Raw genomic sequence first — 12054 nt, 5'->3', positions numbered from 1 at the left:
CTCACTCACTAGCTCCCTTTTGCTAACATCCTGCAACCTCCTGCTGACCAACTGCCAGGTGTTAGCACCTCTATTTTTCATTACACAAGACAGGATACAATTGGCGAGGCTGCAATTTAGACATGATAATACAGATCTTCACTTGAGGTCATACACTGGACACTTTAAAATGAGTCTGGAAGATCTTCTATCCTTCACATTTAGATTACTTTGCAGATAGCCTTCTTTGGGAATACTTTTACATGAAAGGTATAACACTATGGCAAGTTTTAGGGCAAGATTTTATGGCAAGATTCTTGTTGTCTTTAGATTCCCACTACTCAGATGTGCTCAAATGCTTCTTAGAATCAATATCATTATTGTGACTGTGTAGTATTACAGCTGAGAGTATTGAGAATGAACATACCATTCTTTAATATAAAAAGAGGGAAAAAGAGCAGTTTGTTTTGAAGGTTATACTCAATGATTGAACTAGCTGTGGCTGCTTTAGATAATTTTGTGGCTTTGTATAAAACTGTCAACATTTGTTCTCTGCTTGCTCTCTCCAGGAGCTCCTGTCTTGGCTCCATCCTATAATTGTTGAAAAGGGGTTTCATAAGTACGTGTTATGTAATTTCACTGGTATATATTTTAGGACTCTAAGACATTATTTCTTAACTTCTCATCATATTTCATTGTGGAGTATAGTTTTCAGTGAAGCAGTGAGTGACCACAGTGAAATAGCTCCCCAAAACAGCTCTGATTCTTCCAGACATGGCAAAGCTCATGGCAAGATCTCAGTGTGAGAGCCCCTAGGTGAGCTCACAGAATCAGCTAGCAGGTGGTTCTGGAGCTGGTGTGGGAGAAGAAAGGAGCTGCAGACTAAAGCCTGGGGCTGGGGAAGGGTGGTCACCATACGGGATAGTTCACTTCTAGAAAAGTAGCAGTAAATAAGCACATGTATTTTCCAGCAGCACTGACTTTATGGAGCTTATGAAATCATGCTGAATGAAAAACAAAATAAAGCCTATAAAAGTGCCCAAAACACAGAGGAGTCAAGCTAACTTCCAAGTCACAAACAGGTGAATTAGAGCCAGTTGGCTTAGGCTTTAAGCAGTTCCTGTAGCTCTAATAGCTTTTCTTAAGAAGCCAGGGCAAGGAAAAAAGAAAACTTCAAAATACTGTTCACTAAAACCTCATTTATGAACTTTTTCATCAAACTTGAATCTAAAGACAATATTGGGAGGCTGACTTCATTTCCTCCCGTCCCCCAGGTTAATGAGTCTATTTTGGAGACTGAGATCTGCAGAAAGAAGCTTATATTTTTAGTTGCTTTCTTCTATCTAAATCTTCCCAAGAAAGTGATTGTGAAAAATCAACAGAACATTATTTAAGCTTAGAATTATGTTTAAGCTTTGCATAGTGTTATCTCAATGTGCCAGTAAAACTAAATGAAAGCCACCTGCTTACCAGACTCATTCCTAAACAGAACACCACATTTCTAGGCTCTCTTTTCATGGCTAAGACTTCACCCAGCATCTAGCACATTGCTTTTGGCACAAAGTTGGGTAGAGTGTGAAATCTGAGCATAACCGACTCTCAGTTTGAGAGTCTCATTTTCTTAACTATGTCCCATAGGTGCAACATTCTCATCTTCTGCCCCTCCATCACTCTAGTGAACTTCCCACCATATCCTCACATATAAGAGTTTCTCTAAATTCACACTTTACAACTTAATAGCTAGAATATATGAATACTTTCCAACAATTGATACCAATCTTAGAAAGACTTTTAGCCCTGGCTGGCATAGCTCAGTGGATTGAGCACAGGCTGGGAACCAAAGTGTCCCAGGTTCGATTCCCAGCCAGGGTACATTCCTGGGTTGCAGGCCATAACCCCCAGCAACCGCACATTGATCTCTCTCTCTCTCTCTCTCTCTCTCTCTCTCTCTCTCTCCTCCCTTCCCTCCCTAAAAATAAATAAATAAAATCTTTAAAAAAAGGCTTTTTTTTAGTAAAGAACTGGGTGGAAGGAGTAAATGTTGCAAGATCGAAGCTTAAAACATTTAAAACTTAAATGACATGAATCAGTTCTTTTCCAACTATATACTTCTCACTAACATGGTAATGGCTGGCTTTCTGATACACCCTATTTGCACAGTTCTGGGACTCATGTAGTATTTTAAATTACCGGGAGATGGATTTGCACTGGGACATCTGAACCTGGTGTGAAATACTTGGATATGTGAACTGAAATTAGGGATTTCTTGGAGAACTCCATGGTGAAAACAAAGTTTAGACACTATTTTCCACTGTCTATATTCAGTTCCAGGTAGATAAAAATGCTTGCCCATGGGACATTTTCATAAAAGATAGCTATGGAATCTGGGATCTGGGTTATATTTGGAGCTCATTCAAATATATTCTGAGGTCTTATATTTTGGCTCAAGCCCTTACTCAGAGAAATGCAACCTACTGAAGCAATGTTCCCTGCTAGGGAACATTGAATGGTGTTATAGAAACAGATCAATTTGACAACAACCAACAGATACCATGTAATATGTAGTAAACAGAGGCCACTAATTATTGGGTGACCAATAGGAAGTATTATTTTTCCCCTCAAGTCACTAGAGGATAAGCCCTCATATTTTGGAATTAATTGGATAACTGGCTTACCTTTCCTCTCATACTTCATCCCTTTTGATGGAATTCTTTCCTTGTGAGAGCCCCTACTGGAATTTCTAATGGTGTCAACTATACAGCATATTTTTCTTAGAGCTCCACCAATTTGGGTATCCTATGCTTTGCCTCAAGCAGCCTACACTGCTCTGAGGGCAAGCAATGCTCCCTGGACACTCAACTTCACCAGGGAAATGTTCCCTTTTGCTCTAGTGGTTAGCAATTCCCATTCTGTCCTTTTTGAATGCTGCCTATCTCCAAATTACACTTCATATCCTCTTCAAATCCTGTCCCCTAAAGACACTTTTTGATCCTGTAAGAGACGTTGTCTTGGCCTCTAGGCAACTGATGTAACTGGCTCATCTCTCCTTCCTGTTTTGAGTTCACAGTTAGAGGTATTGACCAGCCAAGTACATTCATGGTTTTAGTGGTATAAATTTGACCAACTGTATACTAAAAATATCCAAATATGTTCTCTAAGCAAAACTTTTCCCTGAACTCCAGGCCAATTTGATTAGTGTAGCAGATATCACTACATAGTGATATAGCAGATATCACTATGGAGCCCCTTGGCATCCATCCTTTCTATGCTAAAGGCTACTTACATGAAATACTTGCTACTCTTCATCTGCAGGTTTTTATTTTTCTGGTTGCAAGAAAGTTTTCATCTTATGGGTAAGGCAAGCTAGTAGACCTGGGAAAGGTATTGACTCCAGAAGCATCTTAAACAATGCTGGTGGAAATCTGGCGGATAACAACCTCAATGTCTAATTCTTAGGTTGGGATAACACTAAGGTGTGTCCTACACCATCTTCTAGAGTTTTACCAGTGAGGCCTAACTTTAATATCATCACCTATAGGTTGTAACTGGATTGACAAAGCACTTTTTATGGGCTTCCTTCCCTTCCTAACTTTCCTTTCTCACTAAACTACTGGTATTTTTCAGGGCCACCTCCAAATTACACACATTTGAATTCTTCTCTCTGAGTCTATTTATGAACTAACCCAAAGTAAAGCATCTAGCAAATTAGAAGACTTTTTAGCACTGACAGTCATCTCAAGAATAATCCATCCAAAACAGTTCTATCATCTTCTACTTTCAATCTTCTCTTCCTCTTTATGATCAATTCTTTACCCACCAAGTTACCAACCCCAAATTGTCTCAAAACCAGCCTGTTATGAACTCTAAAATTCTACCCTAAGAATATTTTTCAAATCTGTCCTTCCTCTTAATCCCCACTGTGGCTGTTCCATATCAAGTTCTTATCATCTTTAACTTTGAGTTTAGCTTATTCTTTTACTAGTTCTTTGAAGTGTAACTTTAGGTCACTTATGTAAAAGCTTTCTTCTCTGTTAATTTGGCACCTGTCATTATAAAATTCTCCTGTAAAGAGAGGAAAAAATGGTCATGTAAGAGAATCCAGATTCAACATTCCAGCACGAAGATCAATGACTGTCCAGCTATCCACAACAAAATAGCTCTGGAAGACATCTAGAGTTCACTTATGACATTTTAGCAACACCATGGAACTAAACAACAACAGCAAAAAACCCACAACACACAAAACAGTAATTACACAGGAAGACACCGTCATTTTGCTTACATCACCCACAGCCATCACGAGGGCCATATTCTGGGCCAAGAAGGAACCCTCCAGCTGCAAACAGTTCCACTCACCAGAAAGGGAAAATCAGGTTGAATAACCAGCTGTTCCAGCCTCTCAGGTGCAAAGGTTCTGCTTTGTTTCAGTCTGCTCAGACTGACAAAAGAGGAGTCTATTGAGCCCCATAGGAACAAGGAAGGAAAGCAGAGGCTATTATTAGCAGACACACAGGGGAGTGATTGCCCCCATCTTCAGGTTGGGTCTGCAGGGACAGCAGGTCTATGACTGGGTCAGCTGATGGCCTAGGTCATGGGAGTTTGCCTGGCATTCACATGAGTCAAAAGCCTGAGTTCTCCGTGGTCTGCTCATCTCCGGACTGCCCAAGAGCCTGGGTTGCGATTCCCACCTGGTGTCTAGTTTAAGGAGCTAATGGGAGCCTGGGCTATGTGAGACTCCGAGGCCCATGCCAGGGGCCCTGCGCTCAGATGTGTCAGGAGCCTGGAGTAGGAGGATGATGTCTGCAGGCTCTTGGCTCCGGAACCACCCAGCCCCGAGGAGCCAGCTTGTGTTGAGGTGAGTCCATGGCAGCTTGGGTCCTAGGAACCACCAGGAGACTGTTCCCAAAGGAGTCAACTGGCACGGATTGGGCTGGGAGCCTGGGCCCGTGGAAGCCTGAGACCCCAGGAACTGCCTGGGATCCTGAGTGTTGGAGTCAGGATACACCCTGGGCCTGGGTTTGTGTAGTTCCTGCCTGGTGCAGGGGAGGGTGGCTTGGTGCTGGGGCACACTGACTGGAGTCCATAGTGAATTTGGGGGATTGCTCCACAAGAAGGTTGCCCTCTCCAGGCAGGTTGCTATGGCCTGAGCAAAGGATGTTGAGCATAGTGTGCATTTATCTTTATTACTCTCGTCAAGGCATCCTTGTTTTTATTTTTATTTTTTAAATTTCTGTTTTCACCCAGGTGCTGCAGTCCCTTACCTGGAGTCCTTGGCTCCTGTAAAGGTATTTTCCTATGCAGATAGTTGTTTAAATTGATGTTACTAGGGGAGAGCAAATGCAAGAAATTCATATGCTGTCCTTTCGCTAGTGTCACTCCTACAGTACACCTTAAGTTAGACATGTGAACCCTGAGATAGAAGATAACTACAAAGAAGAGCCCTAATTGGGCTCAGATTTACAAAAATGGCCATGCTGTGCCATGCTGTGTCACAATTGAGCTCTTTGCTCTGAGGAAAGTTTCCTTGTCATGTCACCCCTAATTGGGGATTCCCTTTAGCCTTCAATTGGCACCAAAGACCATGGGTTGACAGGAGCATATATCCTTTAGCCTTATTTCCCTTTTGCAAGGGTGCTTTGGACAGCTTCTTTGCAACCTGATATGACTTTTAAAACCAGTTTATAAAATTTTGTAAAGAGGGTGGTTGGATTTTGATTATAGTTGCAATTAATCCATATATCAGTTAGAGGTTAAAGGACAGTGCATTCACACAATGTATGTCTCAGTTTATTTAGATCCTCTTTAATTTCTCTCAGTAATGTGTTTTAATTTTCTGTGTAAAAACTTACATTTTAATATATCTTTCATATCTTTTAAATTTATTTCTTTTTTTTATGTTTTTGATGCTATTTTATATGGAATCTTTATTGCATTATATTTTCAATTTCTTAATTTTGGTATATAAAAATACAATTGTAAATTACTCTTACATCCTGTGACCTTGCTTAATTTACTTATTCATTTTTATAGTTTTGTAGGGTTTTTTGTGATAAATTCTTTAGGATTTTTTGTGTAACCAAATATGTCATCTGTAAGTGGAGATAGCTTTACTCTTTTCATTTCTGTTATTTATATCTCTATTATTTATTTATTTTTGTTGCCTATTGGAATGGCTGAGATTTCCAGTATTGTTTTGAATGGAAGTGGTGAAATTGAGTATTCTGGGCTTTCTGTGACTCCTTGGGTAAAAGTGGTCCTAGTTCACCATTAAGTAGGACGTTAGCAGTAGGTTTTAGAAGATAGTCTTCATTACGTGGAAGAATCAGTTTGCTGAGATGTTTTTGTTTGTTTTGCTTTTTAAATCATTAATGGGTATTGGATTATTTCAAGTGCTTTTTCTACACCTCTTGAAGTGTTATTATTTCTCTTTTTTAATCTGCTAATATGGTGAATTATGCTGATTTTTAAACTTTTCATTTCTGGGATAATCCCCCTTTGTAATTCATGGTAATTGTTTTTATATTGCTCCATTCAATTTGCTCTTACTTTAGTATTTTTATACCTATAGTCATTTAAGCTGTTTTTAATATTTGTAAGAACATTGTCGGTTTTGGCAGGAGAGTTATGCTGCTTTATAAAACAAGTTGTAGTGTTTCTTCTTGTATATTCTGAGTTTTCGTAAGATTGGTATTATTTCTTTCTTAAACACAGAATTTACCAATGAAATAATTGGCCCTGGAGTTTTCTTTGTGGGGCAGTTTTTGATAATAAATAATAGTTTAATAGATATAAAGCTAATTCTAGTGTTCCATTTCTTGTGTTAGTCTTGGTATGTTGATTTTTTTAAGGATTTGTCCATTTTATCTAAACTATATTTGTTGGAACAAGTGATTCATGATGTTCTCTTATACATTTAATATGTGTAAGTTTGTAGCGATAATCTTTTATTTTTAATATTGGTCACTTGTGTTTTCTTTCAATTTTTTTCTTGTCTACCTATGTTTTTCAATCTTATTAATCGATCATTTTAAAGAACCAACTTCTATCTTTGTCAATTTTTATGGTATTTGTTTACTATTTTGTTGATTTCTGCTTTTTCTTATTCTCTTTCACTTTCTTATTTTGTTTAAATTTGTTCTTTTTCCCCCTAAATTCTTTAGTGGAAACTTGAATAATAAATTTCTTACTTTTTTTTTCTTATTATGTTATCGAAAGACAAAATTTCCAGTACGCACTTTTTAAGCTATAGTCCAAAAAGTCCCATATTATACTTTCCATTATTCAGTTTGAACCGTTTTCTTTTGCCCCTGTGATTTCTCTTTTGACCCAGAGACTATTTAGAAATGTGTTTTTTCCAAAATTTGATATTTTCCTAGATATGTTATTGTTAATTGCTTTCTAATTAACTTTCATTGTGGCCAGATAATATATTCTGTATTATTTCAATCCTTTTATTGAGACTTATCACAGCACATTACCTATTTTGGTGAACATGCTATGTGCAATTAAAAAGAACATGTTTTATAGTTGTTGGAAGTAGTTTTTTACAAATAGCAATTAGGTCAAGATGATCAGTAGTGTTGTTGAGGTCATCTATGTCTTTATTAATTATCTATTAATCTATAAATTGCTGAAAGGAGTGTTAATATTGTTAGCTGTGAGTGTGAAATTTTCTCTTTTCCCTTCAACTCTGATTTTTTCATGTATTTTCAAACCCTGTTATTAGCTGTGTTCACATTTATGAGTTGATGTGCTTGAATACACCCTTTTATCATTGTGAAATGTTTCTTTTTAATATCTGGTAGTACTACATTGATGTCTATTTTTAGCTGATGTTAATATAGTGACACCTATAAGTCTTCTTATGCTTACAATTTATAACGTTCTGTCCATTTGTTTGCATAAAGTTTCCATCTCTCTCCTAACATTACCCATCTATTTTTTCATGTTGCCTACTTTTTCCATTAGGGTATTTAACATATTAATCACAGTTATTTTAAATTTCTTGTTTGATAATTCCAACATCTGTGTCAGATCTAAGTCTGGTTCAGATGATTGCTTTGTCTCTGCAGACTGTGTTTGTTCTCGCATTCTGACACGCCCCACCTCCTCAAACCACATCTTTGTTAGTTAGGGTTTTAACATATGAATTTGGAAGAGACACAAACATTCGGGTTACAACTGAGCTTAGCATATGATATACTTTTCTCCCTCAGGACTTGTCTTTTCCAAAAACAGTGACAAGCTTTCAACACCATCACACTACCAACATTGGGATTCATCAGAAATTGAAATTTGGTTCCCACCAAGGAAAGGGGGCTTTACAACAATAGGGCTTTCTGTTCTACCACTGTTTGGTATTAACACTAGGATTGAACAATATAACAAGAAATTGAATGGAGAGCCCAGAAAGGGACTCAAATGTATCACATCCTGACACTACTAGAGCTGGCAATACTAACCAGTAGAGAAGCACAAAAACGTCAATAGAGGGTGGTGGCAACCATTGTTTATCCATATGGCAATATAAAAAAATTTTCTTCCCTCCTAGGCTTTGTAGCTTTAGGATAATAGCTCTAAAAACACTTCCTTAATAATGTCCCCTTGGTCCTTAGTGTAATAAATTTCAACTTCCTTTAGAAACCTTTTTAGATCTTTTATTATCATGCCATACCCAAAAAGTAAAAAATCAGTTCTATATCATAAAGAACATAACTGTATAAGGCAAAATTTAAAATATTTTGCAAGGAAATACAGAAGTGTAGCATCAAATTTTGGATAGTAAATGTTACTTAAAATCAGACATTAAAAAAGCAAATGTAAATAAACAAATTTGATAAATCTGACAATTAAGACAATTTTTATTTTTAAAAAACTTAATGAAAGGTGTGGACAGATAAGCCACATATTAGAAGATATTGTAACTAGTGTATGGAATATACAGATAATTTATACAAATGATAATAAAAGACAACTCAAGAGAAAAATGGGCATAAGACAAGAATAAACATGTCATAGGGTCAATTTCATTAGCAATCAGGTAATGCAAAATAAAACCACAATAAGGTACCATTTTGATCCACCAGACTGGCAAAAGTTAAAATGTCTGAAAATTCCCAGCACTATCAAGTTATGGAACACTTGCTAGGAGTAAACTGTTGCTAAGAATGTAAATGGATTTAAGTCTTTACAAAAGATATTTAGAATGTTGCTACTAAAATTAAAAACACATATATCCTATGACACAGCAATTTTGTTCCTAGTTATATATGCAATACAAATGTGATTTGAATTCTAAGTAGTCAGGGACAGTAACGCCTATAGGAAGATTGCTATGTGCTATGAGGCTTTTTAGTGGAACCCAGTTTCAGTGCTGCCTGCCTTCCAGCAGGTATGACAGTAGACAGGATGGAGAAATGGCACTGTTGCTTCAGAACACAGAAATTCCACTGACACCATGCTTTCGAGGAGAACCAGTTTTCTGTGTGTGGCTGACACAATACTCTCTGATTGTAGCATCTACTTTTTTTTAATTTTACTTGTTGTTCAAGTACAGTTTTCTGTCTTTTACTCCCATCCCAGCCCACACCCTAGTTTTTGTACATGTGTCCTGTGTACTTGTTCCTGTAAACACTTCCCCTTTTCCCCTGAAATCCCCTGCCCTCTCCCCTCTGTTCATTGTTAGCCTGTTCTCTATTGCAGTGTAGCATCTACTTTTTAACAGATGATTTCACTTGGTGTTATTACTAAATAAAGTTAAATACACACGTAATAGAATTTCAACTTCAGTGTGTGTGCCATAGAAGCATTTCCACAGGTGCATTTGAGCAAGCTTGTTTAATAACAGCAGTGACTGAAAACAGCATTGCTATCCATAAACAATAAAGTGAATAAAGTAGTTGCTACATATTTATGCTGAAGGGCTAAAAATAAACAAATTGCAGGTGATGAATCCACTTGAATGAAAATTATAAATATAATCTGGCAAAAGGAAGAATAAGGTACAAAGACATGCAGTATGAATCCTTCTTAAGTTTACTCAAATTGTTCAAAAGCTAAGGAAATTTAACCACAAATTAAAGCAAATCATTATTTAGTTTATTTTAAATAAAATTAAGGAAAATACACTAACTTAGCTTTAGATTTTCTTGGGGTGATAAGGGTGGTTAAGAGTGATGAGGGTACACTCTGTGCATTCAAAGAGTCATTGTGCTCTATTTTGTGAACTAAGTGACCTCTCAAATGTCATCCTTCTAGCTTTTTTGAAAACTTTCTAATGTATATATTATGCTATAGAAAATTTAAAACTATGTTAATATTAGGCAGTCTATCTTGAATATGGTTAATTCTTCCCGTCAAAGTATGGTATTTTCCACTATTAGAAGTGCAATGTATTTATTCTGTGACTACATGGTATTCCAGGATTCTTGAATGAAGTGATAGGAATCTGTTGCATTTGAACATGTAAATATGACTGTTTTTTATCAAGTGTTTATTTAAAGATAAGTCAAAATACATACATTTTTTAAGTATGCCTTCTAACCCTCACGTTCCTCATTGTAGGCAGGGACAATGAAACTGAATTTGCAAACACACACAAATGAGCCCAACTATCTTGGGTAAAAAGACATTTTATTTCCTAAAAGGCATATTCATATCTTTTGTTAAGTAGAATTTTTTTTTATTTACCATTATCCTGGATACAAGCACAGTTTATCTTTTAGAATAGCAGCTGATGTTAATGATGACATTTGCATTTAATATCATCTTTACTTCAAGCTTCACAACCATGCTTAAGTATCTATTCTCCCACAGGAAAAAGAAAGCAGGCAAAAAATAGCTCCCTATTTCACTCTGGAAGTATTAGAAATAATTAGGAAACTTTCACAGAAAAACTGAAAGCTGTCTATAGTGATGAAATCTGAATTGGAGTTGTTAACATCTTTAGAAGTAAACATTCTTATGGACAGTTCATTCAGGGATAAATTAGTAGCAGAGTAAATGTATTGGAATAAATGCCACTGGGAAAATTCTCTAAATAAACTTTGAACATAGTTTAGGGCAGGAACCTTTTGAATATATTTGAAATCCTACTGTGTTTACAATAATTTCCTGAGTAACTGTTACCAAAATACTCTATCACTGTCTATTGATTAATGAGTGATTCAACAATAACTAAAACTGTTATTCAACTGTTAATAGTTGTTCACATTTTAAACTATTAATCACATCTAAAAGCACATTTAAATTAATAGTAGTGATAAATATAAAATAATTTACTACAATTAATGTTACTATAGCACTTGTACTAAGTAAGAGTAGTTTTTAAAGAAGTGAGCTTATTTTTCACTACTTCTTAATTTTTTATGGTAATAGTCCTCCAAATAACATGTTATATAATCGGATATTTAGCATTTAGACTGATTCATGGATTTTGAAACGAGTTGTAAATGAATAAAAATAAACTATTACAGCTAAAGTCCAAGGTGTGTTATAAAAGGTAATAGATGCCTTGATGTCACTAAAGTGGTAATAGCATCAAAATATAGATTAAGGATAGCAAAGAATGTAGGAGAAAGAAAATCAGACTGCAAACTTCATGATCAAATGTTTATAATTTTGCCAAGGACTAAAATAAAAGATTACAGTGGCTATATATTTATTGTATTGTTCATGTTTGCAAAATGGACTTAGAAGATAACATTTCAGTTATTGTATTGGCATATAAGATAAATACAATATTATTAATTATTACTGATACCCCAATAACCAATATTGAAGCAATTTTTAAGACTTTAGGTATAGGGAACTGGAAATGACAGCTGAAAATGTCCCTTCTTATCCATATTGTTTTTGGTCTTCCTAGAGTCAATTGTTTAAAGTGGTAACAACTTAAAACAGCTTGATTTATAGAATGTAGTTGTTATTGATGCCATGCTATAAATTAGTGACTGGAGGCCAAGTTATAATTCAAAGTAAAGCAAGTCTTGGAAGTTTAAATAGGGTCAATGAACATCTAAATTAAACAGCCATTATAACTCCATTCCAGTCCAAGATTTCTAAACAAACCCATAT

Source organism: Phyllostomus hastatus, unplaced genomic scaffold (genome assembly GCF_019186645.2).
Source record: "Phyllostomus hastatus isolate PE091 unplaced genomic scaffold, TTU_PhHast_1.1 phas_contig_86, whole genome shotgun sequence".
Lineage (NCBI taxonomy): Eukaryota > Metazoa > Chordata > Mammalia > Chiroptera > Phyllostomidae > Phyllostomus > Phyllostomus hastatus.
The sequence above is the reverse complement of the archived record's forward strand: the minus strand, read 5'-3'. Positions refer to the sequence as shown.